A 23,126-nucleotide genomic window follows, 5' to 3' on the forward strand; every position below is an offset into this window, starting at 1 on the left:
AGCTTGCATACATTTTGTCCAAACGAGATAAAATTTAACTATGTAGCACAAGCAAAAAAAAAGACAACATACCTGTAACTTTGTTTACAAAGAAACCGTAAGATGTTGAAGAAGAAGTTGAGTGTTCAAAAGATCATTGTTCTTGACTGTAAGAGATTCCTAGAGTACTAAAACAAAAGAAATTACATGCCAGAGAATGCACATAACTTGCACAGGTTTTGTCCAAACGAGATAAAAATTTACAATTGAACATCCATGGAAGAGAGCAATATAGCTATAAAGTTTTGTGAAGAAAATCTTAGGGCTTTGGTAGAACAAGCTCTGCTCTCATGAAACACATGAAACTCACTCTGTGTTTGTGTAGAGGAAATGAAATTTCACAAGGTTACAGATAGGGCAAGCAACAATGAGGTTGTAAAATTTTGTCTGGAAAGAAGAAGCAGGAAAAGAGATATGATAAATTTGAGTTCTGCCTAAAAAGAGGGGGAAACTGAAAAGGGGAGAAATGAAAAGACAAATATTTTATTTTTTAAAAAAATGAAAATTTGAGTCACAAACTTCCAGGAAGTGTCACCATTGTATTCCCCACATTTCCCCTTATTTTATTGCTGAGGGAAGATTTGGGCCAAGATATGGCTAGAAGATTCATATTACATGAATCTGGAATCCCAGCTCTCTCATTGGTTAGGCCTGTATTTGTTTATTCACTCCTTAAGGGGCAAAAAAGAGAGTCCATATTTCTTCTAATGTGTATGAGGGAAAAGTGACAAAGTACTTTATCAACGCTATGTAATCTTGCATGCTAGTTTGATTTTGATTAGCACCATATTTCGGCCACACATCTAGTTCTCCATATTTATTTCTAAACAAAATATAGTCGTTTGGGCACATATGGATTATGTTGTACCTAGCTTTTGTAAGGTTATTTTTGCCTTATCATAGGCATTAGCTAGATTTTGAGGTCACTTTTTAGCCTTTTAGTGGGAGAAGAGAGAGTGTGCTCCAACAATGAGAAGAATGCTTTCAAAGTCGGGAAGTCGTTTGATGCTCTTCCATGGCCGCTAGTGCATCCTCAATCTTTAATTAACGTTGCTCCATAACACTTCTGCATCATCACACATCCAAAATCTATCACTTTAGCCCATCCCTCTCTCATATAGATTAAGCCATGGGAACAAGGTGTAAAGAGGAGAGAGAAAGTCTGATTTTAGAGTTTTCTGATTAGTGGATCATATTGTGCGTGGTTTGTTGGCGATGCAGAGCAATAAAATTCTTCATCTCAAGCTCTAGACCATTTCTCATCATTCCCCTAGTTACAAGAATCGAGAATCGACAAATTTGAGGGGGTGCAAAAAATTTGCATCCCCCCTCTCTTGACACTTTTTAAAAAAAGGTTTTTATTAAGCCCTTAGCTTAATCATTAACTTTAGAGGTTAAACAATTCAATTTTTGCATGTTCACACTTCTTGAAAGTGGTTCATGCCTAAATGAGGTCCAAATTGCAAATAGACTAGATGGTTGGCTTCGTGGTATCAAAATCTATCAACTTTGTCCCCGTCATGTACTTTCCAACTTTTGGATCTGGTAGCTGCTTCATAACACCAAACCTTGTGGGGATTAAATGGGGGGTCAAATGACCTCCGATTGAGAAACGGAGACTTGTGTTGGGTTCTTGGCATCCAAATGCATTTAGGAAAACTCTAGCTCTTTGATCTACAACTGTTTCATTTTGCATGAAAAATTGCTCTTTTATAATTATTTTGATATTTTTAGAAAATGATTTTGGTACTTTTGAAATCGTTGGTTTTATTGAAACGACTCATGTAATTGTCACTTTCTGGCACAATAAAGTGGATCAATTGTCAATTTCACTAAGATGTGTTGGAGTGATTTTTATTTTCCAATAGTAATGTTTTTCCATCACATTTCAGCTATTTTTCTTATCAAGGTAAAAAGAAGATGGTAGAATCCTCATTTTTGAAATATTTTTATGTTCATTTTCTCCTCTCTTCCCTCCACTGGACAGCACTTGGAGTTTTCCTCTTTATTTTCTCTCTACTTTGCCACACATTTCTACTCTCCATCTTCCTACTTTAGGGAGGCATCTACTCGGTGCCGAGAACCCAGTGCTTTCATTGAGTCAATAGTTACTTATAATACACTCAATGAGCAAGATATGTAGGTTCCCTTGACCATAACAAAAGGAAGTTGGATAATCATGCAGCAAAAAAAGAAGAACATATAGAGCCAACCCTTTCTTATCATATTGAAAGGGCAAGGTAACGAATTTCAAGCTCAGTGGCTCCAAAAGACAATCAAATAAGTACACATATAGTATGTTTTCATACATAAGAAGCTTCTCCTTAAGCCTCAATGCCTCTAATATCCCTCTCTAGAGACCCAATTGTCAGTACAATTTGGTTGTGTTTGCTTTCTAGTATGAATGAAGGTTCATGTTTCTTATTCATATTATAATTGATAAGACCACATGATGTTAATAAACTTGTATCCATCAAGCCTCAAGGAGTAGCAGCTAGTGGAATGTGTGATAAATGTTCTAGATTTCATCCATGCCTCCATTACTAAAACAAGGTTTACAACAAGGGGAGGGCCAAAGTGACACTAGCTAAGAGGGGCATATTCTTTTATGATCATTTTTATATACCACCTTCCTCCAATGAGCAATGGGGAACCTTCTCTAGTCTTCTCCTTCTAGATTTTAGGAGTAAAGAGTGACCGCTAACAGATTCAAGGATAAGCGAGAGTTATAGGTATCAAATTTTTCATGAGGTGCAGAAATTTCTACAGCCCACAACATTTCAAGTAGAAAAGTACTATATCTACTTTTATACCTATAGCCATTTTTGTGGACTTCTTCTCTAGTACTAAAGTCAAGACCTCAAGAACCATGTTCTTAGTGAACTACCTAGATGTAGATAGCATGCTAGAGTTTGTGAATGCAAGTTGGGATACAAGAGCTACAAGATGGAATCTCCTACAAGGTGCAACTAGATTTTGTTGTCTACAAGTATATGATTGCCATCAAAACTTCATTACAACATTCTTGTATAGAAGATGGCACCATGTTTGCAGGAAGTTGGTGCCACTAGACCAAGATATTATCAAGCTTTCTAGAAATTGAATACTAGACATTGATGTTTGGTTAAACGGTGAACTATTGATCATTATGAAGCTAGGATCAATATGCACATTATGATAATTAAGGAGGGACCTGTACAATGAAGACATCCAACTTCCTACTTCATTCAACTTCTATGTTGATAAAAAGGTGCATTGTTATTTGCATTACATGTTTTGCTTTATATTCACACGATCAAAGGATTTTTTTGCATCACATTATCTTTAATTACTCTCTCTTGATGTCTGCCAAGTCCCAACGAGAAAGAAAATGGCATTAAATGTAAACAGATAGCAAATAATGCCATACATCTATGTTAGAAAGTCATTAGTTTGTCTTACACATCTATATTAGTACAAGCCATTACACGTGCCTTTTCCACATAAGAAACACAAATATTTTAGGCTCCTTTTGGACATAAGAAAGGCAATATTACCAAAAAATTGTAATCAATAAGCCTAGCAATATGAAATGAGAATCATTTTTTGCATTTTCATTTTCTCATTATAGTGTGAAATTAATACAATGTGATGAATGGATGGGCCATTGCAAAATTATAAGTCCCCTCAAAGGTAGGGGCCAAAAATCAAACATAGGGCACCTACACCTTGCACAATAGGATTGTTGTGGGTGAAGGGGTTGGGTTTTGGGATTGGCAGTGAGGTTGGGATTGGGATTTGGCGATGAGATTGAGATTGGTTTTGTGATTGGGAGGGTTGATGTTTGGAGTCATCCTCCATATCACACCATAAAGTTTCCAATCTTGGCCCCCCCACTCCATCCCATGTGGCCACTCATTCAATGATTGCAACCCACTCTCCACAACTACCCTTGATGATACCCATTATTTGACTTTTGCCATATCGGCTTCAAATTTCCACTTTTTCCATTCATACTCATGTATGACTCTAACTAAGCCTCTTCAACATGCCACTACCTTTGTACTCTCTCTGTGTTTGATTATTCTATGCAAATCACCCCCTCCTTAGAGTATTGGGTAGCAATGCAAGCTACAATGAATTGAAGGGCAATAATCTTGAATTTTTTAACATCAAAATTGAAGTATCTTTGCATATTAATATCCTACACCAAAAATAAAGTTACAAAATGCAAGCCTTGAGTGGAAAAAATAAGATAGCATTGTAGAAACCACTCACATTTAGAATATCAAATATAGTGCTTAGGATAAGAAATGAGTGAGACACATTCTCCACCCACAACTAATGTCTTGATCAGGCTGTTATGGGACTTGTACAATCCATCTATTCATGTTACCCACAAGGTCCTCCTAATTAGCAAGAAGGCCCTCTATGTAGCTAACAAGCTTCCATTGTGGCCTTACATACATGGCCCCAAGCTCAACAATACCTTCAAAGAGCACAAACTCATCTCAAAGGAGAGATGTAGATACTTACTACTGATCTCTATCATGGGAGCCTCTACTAGTAGTATTTGCAAAAGTAACTTATATTTATGTGCATATTGTATAATATGAGACTCCAATGTTTCCTATTCAACCATCAAACAAGACAAGAATTCCAAGGTGCTAGCAACAAAAGTAGGATAGAAAAAGTCAGTGAATACAAATAAGCAATGCTCTTGATCAAGCACTTGCAGAGCCCCTCAAAATATGGGATATGATTTGCCATCATCTTGTAGAGCCCTCGACATTACCGAATCAAGATAATATACAAAATTGTGTAGAGCTAGTTGCAACAAAGCTACAACATGGATATAAAAACAAAGGCATTGTTAAAATGTTATTAAAGAAACATACCTAATGAGATCAATGATAAAGATGTCCCAAAAAGAAAAAATAATTTACTATTGTAGGGCAACCACGATGGATTCAATCAACACCTTCTCACATGAGGATGAAAGAGCACCCAAATGTTCAAAGCATCTATCTTAACCTATGCATCTTGCCCTCTCAATGATATAATGGCTTGGGTGGGCAGCTCTATGCCTAACAAGATGACTAGCACTCACCGATAGTGTCAAGCTCTCTCTCAAGAATATGCCCCTCCCTCAATTGAAAGTGGTTGTGATTGATGAGCTTTGCTAGGACTAGATATATTAGAGATAAAGAATAGGGACTATGCGAAAGAGACGAGGGAGGCTGGTGCCTGCTAGGGCTCAAGCATGGCCACTTAGGGTTGGGGCTAAGGCTTGTGGGGCGAGAGCACTTGGGCATGGGACTTGAGCTAAGGATGGGGCAGGGGCTTAGGCTCATAAGGTAGGGGCCTTGGACTTGGGTCTTGAGCTCAAGCTCATGGGGCTAGGGCTCACGCTACAACCAGGACTAATGGGGTGGGGATACTTGGGCCTAGGGCTCGACCTTAGGCTTGAGCTGAAACTTGTGTGTTTCATGTTGGGCCTAGAGCTGGGGGGGTCTGACTCATACTTGTGGGGCTTAATGGGCTTATAGGTTATAGGGCTCGGTAGGCTAGGGAGGCTCATGGAGCCTAGCGAATTGGAGCACTATCCAAGGGTTGAGTTGGGATACTACTAGTGCTCTTCACAAGTGTCAACGCAGTCTAACGGGCTTTGTCCTAGGCTTGGGCTCCTCTATAACTAGTACTATATGGAAGCATTGTCCCTCTCACTACTAGATGATCTTGGTCTAGCTTATTGACTGATGAAGAGGAAAGAGAGTAAGAATTTCTCATATGCAATGGTGTGAGATCTCCACAAGATTCAACGGCTTGTCATACCAAAGTCACAAGTGGCACAAGCTATTGAAATCTCTAGGCATGACTGTCACACCCGTTGGGCATGGGCGGCAAGAATATATGCATCTTCAAAAAACTTGATGAGAAAGTCTTTGGAAATATCCTAAAGTGTGAGAATTTCCGAGATGATTCATCACATACAAGCAATCATAGATGTCATGGACCAATCTTCAAAAGGGTAGGTGTGGCATTGCACTCTCCATTCATCTCTCTATCCTATGTAGCTTGTTAAGAACTACGCAGTGAGATTGATATCTTTTGCACCTTCCACATGAGGGAATTTGGTATACCATGAAACTTAAAACATTGACCCTAAAGAGTCACCATGGAGTCACAGAGACTTCTTCGTTACATTTATGAAAGGCTTGGCGGTGATCCTAGAAGATAAGCACAATCAAAGAGGATCATCACCCAAGTGATAGATGCTGCACTTGGGCAAAGGGTTGCCATGAACCACTTGGTGGTGACCCTTGAAGAAGACAAGGATACTCAATGAGAGTCACCATGGAGTGATATCCCTTGGCGAAAGACTTACCACAAACCACTTGGTGGTGACCCTTGAGGACAATGACAATAGACAAGGGTCACTACCAAGCATAATGGATCCTGCATCATGGCCAAGGATTGCTATGAATTGCTTGGTGGTGTCCCTTGATCTTCCTTATACAGGACGAGGATCAACACAAAGAGATGGAGGCTACAATGTGGCAAAGGGTTTCCACAAATAGCTTGGTGGTGGTGACCCTTAAGACAATGAAATTAGACAAGGGTCACCATTAAGCAATAAAAGCTGCTCATGGCAAAGGGTTACCATGAAGCTCTTAGTGGTAACCCAGGGAAGACTAGAACGTTGGATGAGGGATGCCACCAAGTAAATAGAGGCTTCCATAGGCAAAGAGTAGCCACAAAACACTTGGTGGTGACCCTTAAACAAGATAATACTAGATCAGGGTTGCCACCAAGTGATAGAGACTGCCCTTAGGCAAAGCACACCCTCAAGAATAAGAATACTAAATATGTAGTGAATAGGACACAACCAAATAAAAAGAAATAAGGCTTTACTAGTCAATAGTTCTTTAACAAGGGATGCACTATTGTCACAGATTAGCTATTGTTGAAAGATATGAGAAATGATGTATGCTCTAGGAAGAGATGCCCTAAATCCCATAGGCACAATGAGGCAGAATGTCACTACCCAGCTACTATAAAGCATTGTACTTGACTATCACTTTCAATGAGTAATGCAATATCATGATGCTTTGTACTTTCAATTGTGTCATTATCATTTTCAGTCTCTTACACAAGATTGTGTTTATGAGTCCAAGCTTCCATCTTGGAACCTAATTAACTTGTGTAATAGTTGTGTCCATGCCATTATGAATCTAGTCTTCATCTTCCAACCTCCATAGCTGACATGCTCTAGCTCTGTGTTTTGACATGGTATCAGTGCTCAACTAAGCATGGCTTAGGTCTGCTCTCTGCTCCTTTGGCCTCTCTCCATCTCTAGTCAGCGTAGTCCTAGCTCATGATCTCATTTCTTCATTTGAATCTTACATTCACTGCTTGTTGGCAGCCATAGCCAATAGGACCAACAGTGCTTGGAGCCATCATAAATCGCTCTACATGCCATATCTCAACTTGATTTCTTCTAGAGATTTTCTCTAGAATCCAACATGATTCATCCCATCACAAAAATTGAGTCGATTGATACCTAGAGCAGCCAGCAATGTGTGATTTCATCTTCGTTGTCATATCTGCTCCGATTTATTATTGTACGGCCTAATCTACCTCTCTGTGGTGTCGCGATACATCCTGTGAGTATAGGACATTTGAAGTCCATTTTATGAGCTCTCTCCCCACCATAGGGTTATTCAAATGATGTACTACAGCTCCTACCACACGCAAAAAACAAAATCTACAAAAAACCCTAAACAGAGACTCCATAGCCAAGTACTTGACCCAATCCTTGTTGTTGGTATTGAATCCTCGTCCATGTCCTTTTGCTCCATAAGTTCCCTTGGTGTACAAGAGATTGTCCTTTGAGATGGTTTCTTTTGCAGCCTTGTTTTCAAGTTTACTTTCTCCATCAAGTAGAGAATGCTCAATGTCTTTAAGTGAGAGATTATGAACATTACTTAGGGTAGACATAAGATTCTCATATTAAGGTTGCAAGTTGAGTTTTGAGGCTCTTAAATTTGTTAATGAGCATGGTCATAGAAGAACTATCCTTTACATCTAGCTTATAGAACTGCATGAGTAATTTTACTTTTGAGTTTTTAACTTAAGTCCTGAAGATCCTGTCAAGCTCATCCCATGCCTTTTTTGCATCTTTGATGCCATAGATATGGTGCAATGCATCATTAGATAGTCCTCAGGCAATGATGTTTAGAGCTTTGGTGTTCATCTTTTTCCACTCTTTTGTCTTAAATTGAACTTCTTCAATGAACCTGTCTTTATCATCTTCCTTCTTGCCATCTGCATCTCTTGTATCATCCTCAAATAGATCTTAGAGGTCTTTCCTCATGAGATGGTACATTGTCTTTTCTTTCCAAGTGTGAAAGCCTTCACCATTGAATTTGACTATTTGCTCAAGTTCAATCATTTTGAAGGAGGCCTTACCATGAGGGATGTGTTTATCCTTTGACAATGAGTTTGAAGCTTACAAGGGATTTAATCGATTGGGCATTCCAAATTAAAAATCTTCATGTTTGTCATTGCAAGAAGTGAGGTAAATTCAACAAATGACTTGTTCTTGAGTGTGCTAAGAAGCACAAGTGCCAAGTACTAGGTTAGTATCAAGAGATAGTAACTTGATTTCAAGCTTGATGTTGCCTGATTTCAAGTGGTCTTCTTGATCTTTAGAGGTGGATTGTTTGAATTCAAGTGGGTTGCTCCAAATCTTCTTCTTGAGGTTTGACTTGCTAGAAAATTTAGATCTGTGTGACAGAACCTTCAATGTGCTGGAACTAGTGAGAAAATGAAGTGGAAAAGTCACATGTCATTATTGTGGTAAGATTGGGGACATGTTTCCATAGGAAAAGAGCATAGCAAGTGCAAAATAGTGACCATCAAAATCAATTCATGAATGAAGAAGATGAAGAAGATACTTTCGCTACTATCAATAACAACTCTGACAAATTGTTTTGAAGAAATTTTCATTGTGTCTTTCCCATAGTGGATATTGTGTTTTTCCATAGTGGATTTTGTTTCCCTTAGTGTATTTTCTCTGTTTTAAAAAAAAAACCTTGCCAAAGATGTAAAGTTTCAAGCTTTAACTTGACTAGGCTGCCTATGAGCTAGTCTCTTGGGCCATGTCATCATGTAGGGGGGCAAAAGCTAGCAAGTGTAAGAACTCATCATTTGAGGGGGGGTATTGAGAGATATGAAAAATTATGTATTCTCCAAGAAGAGATGCCCTGAATCCCATAGGCATAGTGAGGCAGAATGTCACTACCCAGCTACTATAAAGCATTGTACTTGACTATCACTTTTAATGAGTAATGCAATATCATGATGTTTTGTACTTTCAGTTAGTGTCACAGTCATTGTTAATATCTTACACAAGATTGTCTTTATGAGTCCAAGCTTCCATCTTGGAACCTAATTCACTTGTATAATAGTTGGTCTATTCATTGTCCATGTCACTATCAATCCAGTCTTCATCTTCCAACCTGCATAGTTGCCATGCTCTAGATCCATGTTTTGACACTAGCTTCTTCTAAGGGTGGACTCATAGTGTTAGTAGTGTTAGCTAGTGCAATGGAGGGTAGAAGGCTCAACACACACTTGGTGAGTGAAAATGAGCGACCGAGGTCATGATGTTGCGTGAAGTCAAGTGGGGTAACACATGCAAATATCATTTTTTTGTCTTTCTAACACTTACCTGTAGCGGGAGTGGCATTGATAAATGGAAATCCCAAGTGGTACCATGCATGTTCGACATGTGGTTGTGATATTTCAGTTTTGAGACACACGCCTCATGTAGGAAGAGAAGAAAATGTGTTCTCACTTTTGATTTTGAGTCTTTGAGTGGAATTTTACGTGGCAAGGGGCATGTTTGCCATCTAGCAAATAAGGGGAAGCAAGGGGTAACTTGGAAAAATAGGGAAAAAAGAAAAAATGTGAGGATTTTTTTGAAAAAAATAAGAGAAGTGTTTGACACAACACAACAAGCATGAGAGAGAGAGAGAGAGAGAGAGAGAGAGAGAGAGAGAGAGAGAGAGAGAGAGAGGAGGGAGGGAGGGAGAAGAATCTTGCAGGCTGAAGAAGGGAGAAATTTGAAGCTCAGAAGAAGAAGAACAATTTGTCAACAGAAAGAAACCGTGAAGCTGAAGTTATTGGAGCTGAGGAGCAGGATGGCAAGTCTACTGAAGTCAATGGGATGATGCGAGTTCTTAGTTTTTAGACGATGGTAATAAGAGTCTTGTTTTCTTCTATTGCTGCATGGGACAGACAATTCGGAGATCAGTTTTGATGTATGGATATGAGTGAAAGACAGTAGAGGGATGTTCTTCATCATGTTGAGAGTGATGTATGCTAGTTGTTGTGTGAGGCTTCCTATCAATAGAGACGAATGGAAGTAAAGGATCTCTACATCTTAAATTGGGTATATGACCGAGAATATGTGTTATGGGTAGATGTTGAATGCATGGGTTCGAGTTAGTGGAAATCTGAAAGGATTTGCAACCAAGAAATAATGGATCAGAGTTCATAAAGTTCGAAGCTCCCACAACTCTTCATCAATGCAAGATATGTTGAGATGTATCTACTGGTATGTTGAAATGACAATCTGAAGTCAAAGATGTGTCTTCCCATTTGCAAGTTTGTGCTTTTGGAACAAATTAGTTGTGTTTGTTGTATAGAGCATGCACGAATTTAGGACTGCAGATTGTGCAGAGCTATTTTAAGGCTTCCATGGGCCGATTATGGAGAGTAGTCAACACCCTATATGAAGTTGGAGAAACATAGGTTGGGTCATATTCGCAATGATTGATCCGGTCACACATTGTGACTGTTGGAGTTCCCATTTCTAGTCTCTCCCTTTCTTGCTCTTACTCTCCCGCCATAGCTCTCAAGTCCAACCTTTGATCCATCGCTCCCTTTCAACTAGTATCAAAGCTTTGCTTTCCGACTCTTGAGCTTGGTTCATGGCATTCTCAACATCCCATCGACTCCCTACTTACGTTGGGTCTCCTTCTCGACGACAGCCATATCCGACTCGTTAGAGCTCTCGTCACTCCCCGGCCTCCCGAGCACCTTGCGACATTGTTGGGCACCTTCAGGGCATTACATAAGAGGTATTTGATCATTTTCTTTAGGGTTTACTTCAGTTCTCAGGTCTCACATGCTATAAACAAGATTGGGGCAGCCACCATTGAAGCTCCCTTGCTTCATATCTCACTTGGCTTTGAACAAGACTTGCTGGAGCTTGTTTGAGGCCTTCCTTGGCTTTAACCAAACCCCTCCGAAGCTTGGCCACCATTTTTTGTAGCCCCAAGACCAGCAGCCCTCCCATATGTGTCTTCAGCATTGACAGTCACAATAGCAGCTCTCCCCCTCCATTGGCACTTGGAAAGGCTCCATTTCGGGCATATGAACATGCTTTGATGCTTGGTTTTGATGGTTGATGTGTTGGCATAGCATTTGGACTAATTTAACACTATTTTGGGACTATCATAACAGTCCACAGGTAGTTTATGACAGTGACATTTGATGCTACAGCTTGTTTGTCATTGTCATTTGATGCCCGGTTGGTCCCGTTTGATGCCCGAATGTTAGGGGACTGTATGCCTATTGTTTGGCAACCATTTGGAGCTGATTTTGGTGCTGAAATTCTCAGTTTTGAACAGTAAATCACTACTATACATAGTTGGGCTGAAGTCATTTTAGTCATGTATACTTATGCCTATGCTTTTCGGGCTATGTTTCGAACATATTTGGTGATGTATTGACACTTGGGGCTCGACATAGAGCTTGGTTTTGATTCAAGATCGTTGGTTGAGCTTGAGCTTGCTTTGCAAAGCATTTGGATGCTCTGTCTTGGATGTACTTATGGCATGTATGTTGTTTTTTTCTGACCGGTCTTGACATGCTTAGCCTATGCCATTACTACATGCTAGTTACATTGTTTGGAGCCTATTGCTATTGGAGCTTGGTCTTGGCTTGACCCTTGTTTCTCGGAGCTTACTTGAGCTATTTATTGGCTTTCCAAAGTTGTATCTTGGGATGTACTTGATGTCTTACATGCTTATGGATGCTACATACGAATGCTCTACCGTCTACATGTTCGAGATGTACTATTGATGTATTGTCTTGGACTTATGTCATTGGCACTGTGTCTTGCCTTGGCTTGAGCTCTTGAGCTCGTACATACGGCTTTTGTGCCAATGGGAGCATTCTTGAATGCTTATCAGACATTGAGCATGTGGTACTTTTATGCATTGAGCCGTTACATGCTATTGAGCAGTTACAGACACTTGGGACTTTGGGACTTCTTACCTTTTGGGATGATACATCATATGTCTTGGTTCACTGTATACTTATGAGCTAAGTCTCAGTTTTGGATCCATATCTTTGTGAACTGACACCTACTTGTGTCAAGTTTTGGTAGTGGCAGGAACACTTTGCCCCGTTGCCTGGGGGGTGTGCCTACTCACTTGCAGATGTTTGTATGATATACTTGGGTGTTGGATTCATGCTTATCAATCATCATATGCTTATGCTATGCCCGCATGATGCCGACTTTGGTCTTGGTAGTATCTGATTGCCTTGGGATCCAATTTTGGCACTGTTAGCTCTCTTTTACTGAAATCTGAAATTTATTACAGCAAGCATATATGTATGGACTGACATGGATTTTTCATGCTGAAACACTCTGAAATGATGTACTTTCACTAGTACTTGGTGGGCAGCAACTTTGGTTCCACTTTCTTTGCCATTTTTCCTCGATTTTGGTGATTTTTTGGTCATTTTCTGCAATAAACAGCAAGCAATTTTGAACTGTCTACAGTCTTCCAGCCTGCATGGTCCATGACTGCTACCGTAGGGGAACCTACAAAATGCAAACTAAGGGTTAGGCCCTGAGGCACGATAAAACTATTCGCATGGGAGGGATTACACAGTGGGTTATTAAGTGCATATGATGAGGAGGGGTGAGGTGAGGCATGTAGTGTTTGTTGTACAGGGACAGCCCCCTGTTGATGTTCATTTTGCCTCCAGCCATTAGCAGATCTTAGCTTATGCTAAGTTGCATGGACTGGTTGTCATGGAGTGGAGCAGGGCTCATCCCCAGAAGGATAGATCAGAAAGGGGAAAGGTGTATAGAAAGGGACGGTGCCCCATGTACACCATCAGAGATGTTGGTCAAGGCTTCCTATGGCTGTAATGAGGGTTGTATGTCCTCCTCTTGGTGGCGGGCCTAAGGAGCTCGGCCTGTCAAGCCCAACTCTTCTCCCTGTTCTTTGACTATCGTTGCTTGTGTGTGTTGATATTATCTATACAAGGTCACAAAATTCATTGTTTATTTATGTACATATTTACAAATCCATGTCACTTCACCAGGATAAAAACCAATTGTAGAACTTTGGATTGTACTGGAGTGTGGCACATGCATCCAGTACTCGTGGCAGCTTACTCAAATATATTTTGTAACATCTAGTAGCATGGCACCTTGTCCGAGTCTACTGGCAACATGTAACTCCTCCTCAGTGAGAACCTTATCAGCCAGAGAGTTCTCTTGGCTAGTTCCAGCTAAGTTCGTACCCCGAATAGTAGTCAGCACTCGAAAGGAAGTTGGTGCCACATAGGTTAGGTCTCTTTGAGATCGCCACTTGGCCAATCTCTCCTCTGAGACTATCATAATTTGGGCTCCTAGTTCCGGCCATTGCAACACAGTTTTCAAACCAACATTTTTCGTTTCAACTCTGATCCTCTGATTGTCGCTTTAATTGCTCTATCTCTAAGAGATTTGGTTGGTAAAGCACATCATTGAATATCATAGTTAAGCGTAGTTTGTCGGCTTCATTGTCAGAGGTGAGTCGCATGCATTCATGCAGGAGCTTGTCATAGTGCTCGTCAAGATGTTCTTTCTCTTCCCAGGGTAGGGGAAATGGCAAGTATTCTTCAAGCTGCTCCTTAGGGAATGCACCCATGTCCGCAAGGACGTAGACACGTGCGAATACTTTGAGTTTAGCATCCAACTCAGTTAAGCATTCTGCGACACTTCTATGTTCAACGAAGGCTTGCTTGGTTGCTATCTCATGCAAGGTTCTAGGAGTTTCCCTAGGCTTTAGCATAGCTGGGGGCTTAGGCCTAGATGAGCAAGATTGGCCAACGCTAGGATTGCTTATGCTCTCAGGGTTTCCATGTTTCCCCTGAGGCCTTGCTACTATTGTGTCATGGTTCTCCTTGGATGTGACCGGTATAGTCTTGTCACACTGTTGTGACAGTATTGTATCCACTCTTGTGATTGGTCAATGTGAGTTCTATTATCGATGGATGGAGTGTTGCAAGCAGCCATTGATGGTAATGGTTGCTTTGATTTTTCAAAGCACATGGATGTGTTTGAGGTTTCACCGTTGTTAGGAGAGACATCAATGGGTCCATTGGTGGATGGGCTTGATGTTTTATTCCTCAGCTCTTCAGTGTTCTTGGTCTCGATCTTATCGGCGTCTACCACCACTTGCAACTACCGTTGTTTCCATTGTTTTGTCCTCTTTTTCTTGGGCAATTGCGGTATCTCCTTTAATGACTTAGGACTCTGAACTAGGTCAATCGTTGATGTGCTTGGTTGGGCCTTAGTACTCTCTTTCTCTGGTGTGCTCTCATGGGACTTAGCTGTGACTTGCTGAACAGCCTTGCTAGGTTGATTGGTTAGATGCCTGATCTCCTTGGCTACATCTTTGAGAGGTTTATCCTCAATCCTAGGCTTTAGGTGCTTTGGAAGTGCTGGAGTTGTCAAGGATGCTGGTTGCAGCACCTCCTCCACAAGTGAACAGCTGACACGTTCCGCAAGGGGCATTGTCATGGCAAAGGGCTGAGACTACTGTGATCCTTGATTAGAAGTAGTAGCAGCTATTTTAGTGGACTGGCTATTGTTAGTAGATTGCAGTGTGAGGTCCTCAGGCAGTTCGGAAGTGGGTGTGTCTTTTGTTATCCTTTGAGCATTCACTTGTGTAGATCGAGCCTCAGTTGATCTAGTCACATTAGATTTCATAGGCATATCCTTGGGCTAAGAGCTATGGGTGGTACCATGTTCCACCTCTTGGACATTTGGAAGCTTAGATGGAGATAGAGATTGGGATTGAGCAGCTGCACTTGATGACTGTTATTGTGCTTCCTGTTTTCGTTTCGGGAAAGAGGGTTTAGGAGACTTGGGACTCCTAAGTGGCTTTGACATTGGCTAGAATATTTGCTTGTGGCTATTAGATGATTTTGCCATTTACTTTGTTGAGCATTTAACCTTGCCATGAGCAACGTTGCGGCTATGATGCATGTTATTCTCTTGGGAAATCAAAGGCCCCTTGAGCACTAATGGTCTTTGTGCACGCTCAATGGTTACATCTGACATCTGCTTATTGAGCATGCGAGGCTGAGACTCTACCCTTCGAATAGTCCCGTTTGGTTTCTTGATTTCGATCGTGAGGGGCTCGGTCACCCCAATGTTTTTGACTCGAGACTTGGTTTTTCGTTTAGATTTCCTCCTACACTTCTTTGCTCTTGATACGATCTGACCTTCAGCTGATAGAGGAGGTTTAGCAGGGGGTTTTGGTATCCAAATCCATTGGTTACTTGCGTAATACCCTTGAGCACGTAGCGATGCTTTGGATATCCATCTTGGTGTTATGTTGGCTCTCCATCGATACCTTTTTCTATAAGGCTTGGGCTTCTTTTGTGGTCTTCTATGATATTTGTAAGTCCAAAGCCTATCCTTGGCATTGGCTCCTGATCTTCTTGTTTCAAGCATGGCCTTGCTCACTGGTCCTCTCTCTTCAACATGCACTTGTAGCAACTCTTTCAACAGCTCCTTGCTCTCGTTACTAGGCTTGCCTGTTATGTCAGCACCTTCCTTGCCTTTCCCTTGAGGTTTGATAAGGTCACCCTTGCTAAAGGTTGTGACTATCCTCACACTCGGTAGTGTCAAGTGTATCCTCTGCGCTACATAGTCGGCCTCACAATTGGTCACCCTTTTGAAGAGTCTTCTTAGGAGGGTTTCCTTTCTACAATTAGCACTATTTGGAGGAACATGAAATAGGATAGGCAAGCTCTCAGTTTCAATTGTCGCAAGGATTTTGCACTTCTCTATAAGTGCTTGCGGGTGTCCCCCGTAAGGACTAAGAGTTGCATTAGTCGGTGTGAGCTCTGGTTGGCCTAGTAGGGTCCATGCCTCATAGGTCAAGATATTAAAATATGCTCCTTCATCAATCAAAGCATCGATAGTGTGCTCTCTTTTCACGGTGAGTTTGACCCTAACATAAGCAGATGGTACTATGTCTTCGTCTTCCGAGTCTTGGCTTGTAAATTTAAGCCTTCTCACAAATTCCCTTGAGTCCCCAACTACATGACCAAATGTGGATTCTCCACTGATGTCTTGGATCGTCTGTGTAGTGCTATTCAAGGAGCATCTATCGTCGGGACTGTCATACCTAGTCATCCTCGCAGTTGTAGCTTCATGTTATTGATTTTCGCTTTGACTAGATGCAGTTCGAATGTAACACATACGTGTTTTTGTAGTGTGGCCTTTTCTTCCTTGTTGGCTAGATTGGCCCATTGAGGTTCTAGGGTTTCTGTTTGTCTTTGTTTGGGTACGGGCTTTTGGTTGCTCTCTTGCAGGTGTGAGTCCATGCTTATGTAGAGCTATGACTACGCTAGGATCTAATTTGGAGGACCTGTCATGGCACACATTTTCTCTCCAACCTACTTGGGGGAGGTGTGGAGGGGGTGTCAAGATTGTGGGAGAGAAGGAAGGAGTCTCACTTGTAGCTTTCTTGCTTGCACAATGGGGGAATACACACAGAGGTGGAGGCTGAAAACAGTTTTTTTCTTCTTAGTTGTGTAAGCCAAAAAGAACTCTAGTACAAAGAAATAGAAGAACCCTAAATATGGGTCTCAAACCAAACTCAACTAACTAAGGTGGCATACTAACTGAGCCACGAACTAGAGTAGATAAGGATAGCTGTCATGTAGCTATTATTCATGGGCTGTGTACCAACCGCATCTGCAACTAACACGTCGGTGACATAAATGCACAACGGTCACCCTGGCATATCACGAGTGGAGCTCGATATCTCAACACTCCCCCTCGAGCTCAATCCCAATTCCTGCACACCAAGCAGGTCTCTGAACTTGCGCAGCTTCTCTGCACCCAATGCCTTCGTGAATATGTCAGCTACCTGATCCTCTGTGCTGACATAAACTAGATCAATAAGACCTAGTAAAACCCTCTCCCGCACATAGTGATAATGCACCTCAATGTGCTTTGTTCTAGCATGATAGACTGGGTTATTTGCCAAGTGTATACTACTCATGTTGTCACAATAAATGACAACTGGCCCATCTGTAGGTTGATGCATATCATAAAGTAGCTTATGCAACCAAGCTATCTCACGTGCAGCCATTGCTACGCCCCTGTACTCAGCCTTTGTGTTGGATAAGGCAACTGTAGGCTGTTTCTTGCTGCTCCAAGTGACTGCAGCACTCCCAAAAGAGAACACATATCCACTTGTAGATCGTCTATCAGAAATGCTACCAGCCCAATCAGCATCAGTGTACCCATGCAACTGTATCTGAACCCCAATCTCATAAAATAGTCCATACTGCAATGTGGACTTCACATACCTGAGTATGCGTCTAGCCGCATCTAAATGCGGTTTTCTTAGAGCCTGCATAAACTGACTTACCAATCCAACAGCATAGCTCAAATCTGGCCTGGTAATAGTCATATAAATCAAGCTTCCTACTATGCGTCTGTACATAGTAGGGTCTTCCAGAAGCTCACCTGCATCTATGCTCAGCTTCACATTCTGCTCCAAAGGAACTGAAATAGGCTTACAGCCTGTCATCCCATATTTGGACAGCATGTCCAATCTATACTGCCTCTGCAAGAGCTCTATCCCACTTGGTGATCTAATCATCTCAACGCCCAAGAAATAACGCAGCTCTCCCAAATCCTTCATCTCAAAATTCTGCTTCAATAGCATTTTCACATGAAGGATATCTTCATCACTGTCACCTGTCATAATCAAATCATCAACATAAATGACAAGTAGCATAATACCTTTCTCTGTTTTTCTCACATAAAGTGAGAAATCTACCTTGGAAATCTGAAAGCCAATAGTGACAAGATACTGTCCTATCTTGTCAGACCATGCTCTAGGTGCTTGCTTCAAGCCATACAATGCTTTCTTCAACCTGCAAACAAACTCAGGATGAACAGTATGCACATAACCTGGTGGCTGCTCCATATATACCTCTTCTTGCAAATCACCATGCAAGAAGGCATTCTTTACATCCATCTGATGTAAAGACCATTCCTTTGATGCAGCCATAGCAATGACTACTCTTACAGTTGCCATCCTTGCAACCAGACTGAATGTTTCTTCATAGTCAATGCCATATGTTTGTGCATACCCCTTGACTACTAATCTTGCCTTGTATCTGTTCACAGAACTATCTGCATTGTGCTTCACCTTATAAACCCACTTACAGCCAATTGCATTCTTACCTTTAGGCAAAGGTACCAATTCCCATGTAGCATTTGCTTCCAAGGCATCCATTTATTCATCCATGGCTTTCTCCCATTTTTCTTTTCCCATGGCTTGCTCAAAAGAAGTGGGTTCTGGTTCATGTATCACTTTGACCATATATGCATAGTGAATGGCTGTAAATCCATCATATTTCAGCCTATCCACAGGATACCTAGCTCTCGTAGACCTGCGCAAAATAGGTTCACTCCCAGGTGCTCTCAAAACATCCCTAGTCTTCCTTACTCCAGGTGTAACAATAGAAGGAATACCCAACTCATCATCAATGCTCTGTTCTGAGCCACTGGATTCACCATCCACATAAGAGTGACCTGCATTCACATCAAACATGGACTGATCAACCTTCTCTTTTCCTTTTCGTGATACCTGCATACCACTATCTACATTGCTTTGAGAAGATTCTCCTGATCTCAATCTGCCTGTCCATGGCGAAGAATGTGAACCACTGCTAGAGGACGCTCCAGGTCCATTAATATTTTGTGACTGCTGCTGTGAATTCTGTGCAGCATTACCATTTTGTGTATCTACATCATCAATCACATTTACTGGTTTATACCAGCTACTCATCTCATCAAAAACAACATCTCTGCTAACTGTAAACTTACGAGTAGAAGGGTTATAGCATCTATACCCTTTTTGCTGCAGAGAGTAACCAATAAAGATGCACTTCTCAGCTTTTGGATCCAACTTGGATCTCAACTCATCTGGCACATGTACATAGGCAATGCAACCAAAAAATTTTAAATGAGAAATATCTGGTTTCCTACCAGTATACCTCTCCTCTGGAGTCATCCCATGTATTGCTACAGTGGGAGTCATGTTCATTATGTAGACTGCTGTAGCAACTGCTTCAGCCCAATAAAAATCTGGCAGGTCTTTTTCATTGAGCATAGCACGAGATACCTCTCCAATATGCCTGTTTTTCCTTTCTGCAATTCCATTTTGTTGTGGGGTATGACTACATGAATATTGCTGCTTTATGCCATGTTCCTGCAAGAACCTTGCAAACTCATTTGAGAGGTACTCTCCCCCTCCATCTGACCTTAGGTATTTTATTTGCAGGCCTGTTTCTTTTTCAACCATAGCTTTAAGAGTTTTGAAATGCCCAAAAACTTCACTTTTCTTTTTCATAAAATACACCCAAACTTTTCTGCTATAGTCATCAATAAAAGTAACAAAATAATGACAGCCTCCAAAAGATGCAGCTTTAGTAGTCCACACATCAGAGTGGATTAATTTCAATGGCTTCTTACTCTCTTGAACATGTCTAGGAAATGGTTTCCTTGCCTGTTTTTCAAACTGACAGGCTTCACATACCTTATGCATTTCTGCAACCTTGAATTTAGGCAATCCTGCAACAATGTTTTGGGCCTGCATTGATTTAAGTCGCTGTACATTAACATGACCAATGCGTTTATGCCAGATATCAATATCTGCAACTACACCGGTCCCATGTGCAAACATTGCTGCACTCAATTCAGGCATGTCTGCATCCAATGTAAACATTCTGCCCTTCTTCTTTCCTTTTGCTATCAAGCGACCTTTATTTTTCATATCCTCAACAAAGCATCCATGAGGATTCAATCTGACCTGCAAGCCCTGCTCAACCATTTGACCAACAGAAACCAGATTCTTGCTGATATTCGGGACATGAAATACATCGGACAGGTATTTCTTTTTCCCATCCTGCATAGACAAAGGAATTTTTCCAATCTGCACAATAGGATGTGCAGTATCATCACCAGTCTCCACAAATCCTGGTTTTTCCATTTTCCTTGCATCCTCCATCCATTCTGCATGACCTGTCATGTGGTTTGATGCACCTAAGTCAACATACCACACATCGTTGCTTTCTTCTGCACTTGTCACAGAATTGTTCAAGTGCTGCACCATAAATAAATGCTTATTTCTGTCATCACCATGTCTACTAGAAGATGCATAATTCCCTTGTTGCAATTTTCCATTCATGATATCATTCTGCTTTTTATAGAAGTCTTTAGCCATATGACCCATTTTACCATAGTAGTAGCATTCAACATTGCTGTTTGCATTTTGGCCTCTTTGCCATCCACCACGACCTCTTTGGCTCCCCTGCCTCTAGAGTTACCACGTCCTCCTCCATAGGACTGGTTTTCTTGAGTTTGCTGCATATTTTGATTTCTACCACGGCCTCCAAATCGGCCTCCTCTACCTCTGCCTCTACCTCTTCCAGCATTTGAGTAGAAGACAGTTTCTTTTGAAGTTCCTCCTGAAGAAGATGCACCACCGTTTCTCTGCTCCTCAGAAATTAGAAGAGCAATCAACTCCTCAAAATCAGGAAATCTTTCACGAACTGAAATGGATGTCCGAAACTGTGCATAATCCTTTCCTAGACCATTCAAGGTCACTGAAACTAAATCATCATCTTTCACTGGCGACCCAATGGAAGCAAGTGTATTTGCAATCTTCTTCACCTTCATGTGGTAGTCATTGATGCTCATACTTTCTCTTTGCACATTATGCAACTCTTGCTTGAGCTGCATTTTCCTGGCTTGCGTATTTGTGCTATGTATTTTTGACAAAGTGTCCCATGCCTCCTTTGGCGTACTTGCATCCTGAATATGCACAATCATAGAGTCTGAAATACTGATAGACAGCCAGTACATAACTTTCCTCGCTCTCTCATGCCATGCTTTGAATGCCTGCATTTGCTGTTGATTGGGAACATCAGGAAGAACTGGTTCTTCTTCATTTCCTGCAACAAATTCCCAATATCCTTTTCCCATAAGGAAATTCGTCATTCTAAACTTCCATGCTTGGAAGTTGTTCTTGTCAAGCTTTTCAGTGACAATCTGTGAAAGAGAATCAGATGCCATTACAGAACACTACAAAAAATTCTGTCACTGCAAAGAACACAACTTCAGCCTCACAAGGGCTAATCTGCAAAACTGACGAAAGTGGTATTTGACCACACAGTCACTTCTTAGTGACGATTTTGCATCAACAGGCAATGGGGATGATTCTGTAACTCCCAATGTCTCTGCGCACAGGTATACGATGCAATTTCTACAGTAACTTTTCACCGACCTGCAGAACAGTGGCTACACAGCATAAAACTGGGCCTTTTCCTAAGTGCATGCAAAAAACTTCCGCCTCCAAAACAGGCCCCAAAATGGCCTCAAATCAAAAAAACAGGGTCGCCGAGGGCTAAAGCCCCTACCCGCAGCATATACTGCCCTCTTGCTTCACCGCGAAGGGCGTCTCAACTTGAGACAATGCACTCTTGCAATTTCCGGTTGTGCTACCTACAGAGATCTGCTCCCAAAACAGAAAATGAAAGCAACACTGCTCCTCTTACCAGAACACCGCGAGCTTGGCTTACTTTCTTGAGCTCCTTACCACGAACAAGGCTCTGATACCATGTCAAGATTGTGGGAGAGAAGGAAGGAGTCTCACTTGTAGCTTTCTTGCTTGCACAATGGGGGAATACACACAGAGGTGGAGGCTGAAAAAAGTTTTTTCCTTCTTAGTTGTGTAAGCCAAAAAGAACTCTAGTACAAAGAAATAGAAGAACCCTAAATATGGGTCTCAAACCAAACTCAACTAACTAAGGTTGCATACTAACTGAGCCACGAACTAGAGTAGATAAGGATAGCTGTCATGTAGCTATTATTCATGGGCGGTGTACCAACCGCATCTGCAATTAACACGTCGGTGACATAAATGCACAATGGTCACCCTGGCATATCACGAGTGGAGCTCGATATCTCAACAGGGGGCAGAGTCCCCTTTGCGGGGGGTTCGAGGGGGGGGACAGTCCCCCCGGTCCACAGGGCCGTTATGGTAAATGCCATGCGCGATTTGGAGCACTGTTTATAGCCAAGTTTTGAATTACTTGCTCTAGATTTCAGCCCAGTGATAGATCTATGATATAGTTTTGGCTCTACGGTCAGTTTCAGGGTCTATAGGCTCAGCCGAATGTTCGATTCAGCCATTCGAATGGTCGAGGGCTGAATGAGAAAGGGCCGAATGTCAAATTCGCCCAGTTCGAGTGCGCTTGTCTGAGGGCCGAGTGGGCCGAGTCAGGTGGGCTGAGGGCCGAGTGGCCGAGTTAGGTGGGCCAAGGGCCGAATGGTAACTAGTCCGAGTGGGGTTGGGCCGAGGGCCGAATGGTAACTAGTCAGGTGGGCTGAGGGCCGAATGGTAACTAGTCCGAGTGGGGTTTGGGCCGAGGGCCGAATGGTAACTAGTCTGAGTGGGGTTGGGCCGAGTGGGTCGAGGGCCGAATTTTGCCGTGTCCGAGTCCGAGTGGGCCAAGGGCCGAATTTTGCTGTGTCTGAGTCGAGTGGTCCAAATGCTTCACTCGAACGGGCCGAGTGTAGTTGGCCAAGGGCCGAATGGCCGAGCGGTCCGAGGGTCAATTCTAGGACTCGGCCCAAAATCACCATCACTCGGGCCGAGCGCAATGCATTTTTTCACCAGACTTCAAAAAAGTTATCGTACCGAGCAATGGAG

This window comes from Lygodium microphyllum, chromosome 5, assembly GCF_053477565.2.
Source record: "Lygodium microphyllum isolate KBCC chromosome 5, Lygodium_microphyllum_v1.1.10, whole genome shotgun sequence".
NCBI lineage: Eukaryota > Viridiplantae > Streptophyta > Polypodiopsida > Schizaeales > Lygodiaceae > Lygodium > Lygodium microphyllum.